Genomic DNA, 4610 nt, shown 5'->3' with positions numbered 1-4610 from the left:
AATAGAATGGGTATGCAGGTTTTAGTGATACGGTTTCGGCGTGCTGTGGAGATGGTCCATACAATGGCCGTGTAGGCTGTGGATTGGATCCAGGGTGCTCAATCTGCAAGGATCCCAAGGAATATGTTTATTGGGACAGATTTCATCCCACTGAGAGAGTACAGTGGATGATTGCAGAGGAGGTTTTGGGCGGGGATTCTTCCTTCGTTTTTCCCATGAATCTCAGAGGCTTGATCCAGTACACAAAGCCCACCCCTTCCCCCTTTGATCCTTTGTTTACCGAATAGATTATACCCTAAATTATTCATCCCCCTTTGATCCTTTGTTTACGGAATAGATTATACCCTAAATTATTCATTAATCGAGCATGTCCAAAGATATCCATCAACAACCCAGCTGTATATATCTGTGATGTTCACTGGTGCAAATTTTCATTTTTTCACAACCGCAGAATAACGAATAGATTTACCCTAAATTATTCATTAGTCGAGCACGTCCAAAGATATCAATCAACAATCCAGTTGTATAGGTATATCTGTGATGTTTACTGGTGCAAATTTTCATTTTTCACAAACGCAGAATAGTTGTCAGGGTTTACCGGGAAGAGTCGGGGCAGTGCAGGCAACAGGGCTTTTTTGTATTGTGGAACTTTAGTGTTTCTGATTGTGGAAGAGTTATGGTTGTTATCTGGTTGGAATCCAGGCAAAAAAATTTCAAAATATCTTGTAGATGCAGTGTTTGAATAATGTTTTTGAGGGTGGAAAAAAAACGTCTAAGACACCTAAAATTATGAATTTTGACTACTTTTACTTAGATTTACAAAAATTCTTCAAAATATGGCCAGAATTTCCATAACTTTCAAAGCAAAAAACATAATTTTTAGATTAATATTGGTTATGAATTTTGACGACTTTTACTTAGATTTACAAAAATTCTTCAAAATATGACCAGAATTTCCATAACTTTCAAAAAAAAAAACATAATTTTTAGACTAATATTGATTTGGCATGGACATGTTACCTTTTTGGCGAATCCGTTAATGCTCAAGTTTCTTGGAATTTGGATGAGATTGTATCATTTGTTTTTCTTTTTTATTTTAGTTTCATAGATTTTTATTTTTAATTTTGTTTTCATAAATTATTTTTAATCAATTTAGTGGAAATTAAAATATCATTTTATTTAAAAAAAATAATTTAAACAAACAATAAATTTTACTAAACTAAAAATATTTAAATTTATAAAAAAAAAATTTCAAAAAAATCTTACCATATAAATATTTAAATTATATTTTTATAATAAAAATAAATTCAACACCATAAAAACCCTCAAACACCTAAAATCTTAAAATTTAAGTATTATAACTTAAATTACACCAATATACATCCATCAGTCATTCCTTCACCCACCCAATGTTTTATGTTTTTATATGCGATGTACTCATTATTCATTCACGCGCCCAATGCTTATGTTTTTATAATGCGGCTCATAATTTTAAATGAGGGTTGTTAAATTAATTTAACTTTATATAGAGGATATACTCATTTTTTAATAAAGGTTGTTGAATTAATTTAAAGGACATAATCATTTTTTAATGAGGGTTGTCGAACTTATGTGCTGTAAAGTTTTTTTGTTTAGTTTTTTTAATATTACTGTTTAAGTATTTAATATAATATTTTATAAACATTATAATTTTTTAAATAAAAATTATGTTAAATTATAAATTTTAAAATATCAGTTTGTATGGTAATTTTTTAGGAGATATTTTTAAAAGTAAACTATTTATCCAGTTTAAAATTAATTATTTATTTGATTTACAGAGACATTTTAAGAAGTAAGCAAATCATTATAATGGAGAAGGTGGATTATTTTAATGATAACAAATAGAAAAATGTGGATTATATTATAGGTTTATTATATTTTTTTTTTTCAATTTTGAGGGATATCTTTTATTGCAGTTTTGTTAACTTACTTATTTGCGTATTGTTTTTTTAATTATTGGTGAATGAAATATTGTCAAAGAAAGAGCATTTTTTTTAGGAGAGGGATTGAAAAATACTTATTTTGAGATGATATTTATGAATGCATTGAAACATCTATTCATAATTTTTTTTAGAGTTCACATAATCTTGTAGCTATTTTACATTGTATTCCATTGCCAAAGAAAAGACCATCTTTAATGCCTCGATCTAAATGCTGGCAAAAAAAGCACATTCTTTTTGGGATTGAAAACTACCTTCCTCGAGACAATATTTCAAGATTGTCGAGTGCATTGAGACAACCATATATAATCTTAGTTTCTCCATAACTCTACACCTATTTTACATTGTGCTCCATTGCTAAAGAAATAAAGATGTTTAATGCCTCCATTCTAATTTGATTTTTCATTCCAACACGAATGCCGAATTGAAATGATATGAAGTGAACTCTTCTCATGACTAGCACACCTCCAACCCCACACTTTGGAGGATTTCCTTCTAAAGCACCATAAAAATCTACAAGCAATTGGTAATTGACCTCACATATTTTACTACTTAGCCTACCTTTACCTTTAAATCTTTTACCTCCTTGGGCATGGCATATTTGAGTTTATACGTACTTTAATGAAGAGATTTGAGTCAATCTTTAAAAAATTCATCATTTCTGTTAATTTGGTTGCATCACATGAGAGGTGAGTGGGTTCATATGTTGTTGATTTATTATTAAGAAAATAATAAATTCCTCTTCTAAAGTTTATCATCTCCATGTTACAATCCTAATCTTAAGACTTCTAACTACACATAAGACCTTCCTAGTGAAATGGTGATAGAGGATTAGGTGGTTACATTCTTTTTGATGTTATTGACATAATGGGTACATGTTATGACATTATTTCCTACATATTTGGAGGTTATATCAAGTTAAGATCCAATATGACAAGAGGATTCACATGATGAAAAGAAAATGTGTATCCCAGTTCAACCAAGTATTCCCTAATGTAGGGTTTTCTACCCACTTCATGTTGTCATGTATATGCCTTAACATAACCATTGTTCTTATTAAATTTGTCTTGTAGTATTTCCACTCATTCGTTAAATCCTTAGGAAAACCCAAATCTTCCACTTTCATCCTACACAATAACCAATTTGTCTATGCCTCCTTTCATACACATTACCTAGAAACATATAGTTTTTCTAATGTAGAATGGTTTAGATGTAATTTTAGAAGGATGAACCACACTTAGTTCGATTCATGGGTCCAACACCAAAGGTATCTCCTTACCATTGCTTATCTTCCATTTGATTTCTTACTAGGTTGAAAGTTTGCACACTAGCTTCCAAAAAATAAAGTCTCCATGGATCTTTAAAAGGAAGTACAATACAATTTATCAAAGTCATTGGTTGTACTATTTATATTAATTTTAGAATGTCTTTATGTGAATCATTTCTTAATAAGAGGCTCCAAACACCATTAATTCCTCTTGGGTCAAACATCACATCCGATATGGGCTTCTCCATTAGGATTTAAAGATCTTTTTAGAAGAAAAAACTAAACTTTGTACCTTGACCATGTTGGAGCCTTGCATTTCCAATTTTGTTAGCATATATTGGATCCTTGGATCTTCAGTGTTGTAAGTGTGCAATAAACATCGAAGGAATCCATGAACTTTCTTCAATCACTTCTTATCATTAACCAACTCCTTTAGTTAATTAGTCAACTCTTGGAGTTTACATTTCAATGAAATTTCCTTCCCCTTATTGGTCATGTAACATACCCCCTACTAACCCCAGTCCTCACTAAGATTAGAAGAGGCAGTTATGATGCTGACCCAACATCCATGGTATAATTATGGAAATTGGACCATTTTTGTTTTCTCTTTTTCAACCTTTTCAAAACATAAAACAAATAGCACCATTATGTTTGTCTCATCGAGAGCTTTCTAGCTACATAAAACTTACCTCAATATGACTTATAGATCAAAACTTATGGCCCTTCAAAGTGTTGTCATTAAATTCCTAACGATGGCAACAAAGAGATGCCACATGGCATCCATGTGATGCCCACGTCACAACCCCACCCCACTAGGGGTCAACCTCAACAAAAACTACCATTGCCACACCACCATGGCCTAACCATGTCACCGAGCAGACGTAGGGGACCCCATGTCATCCCTTTTTCAAAAAAATCCAAAAGGTGCACACTCACGTGGTCCTAACCTGATGGGTCCGACTCTGTTGCTTGGCTATTTTCCTTACGCAACAACTAGGGAATTTTCCCTAACCTCCTATCCCCGACCTGGGGGTCAAACCAACCTTACTCAACCACATTACTTGGTCGCATGCAAAACCATGTGAAATTTGGCATTCGGGTCGACTAGCCAGACCCCTGATCTGATGACTTGGTAGGTTCCACCCAACCTGATTCTGTGATGTTTTTTTCTAAGTTTCTTTAATTAATATTTTCCAAAAATTTTATTGAGGCTGCAAACACCTATTCCTTCACCTCTCGACTTGCAAATCTTTAGTACTTGTTGTGCCCCTTTCAAATTTAAGAATTATTTCCAAACTCAACCAGGCCCAATGCCTTTCACATTGACACACATGCGAGATACTTAGCGAATAAAAATGCAATAT

Source organism: Pinus tabuliformis, chromosome 6 (assembly GCF_031772625.1).
Source record: "Pinus tabuliformis cultivar Carrire ecotype Pingquan chromosome 6, CPIR1, whole genome shotgun sequence".
In the NCBI taxonomy this organism is placed as follows: Eukaryota; Viridiplantae; Streptophyta; class Pinopsida; order Pinales; family Pinaceae; genus Pinus; species Pinus tabuliformis.
Note: the sequence above shows the minus strand (reverse complement) of the source record.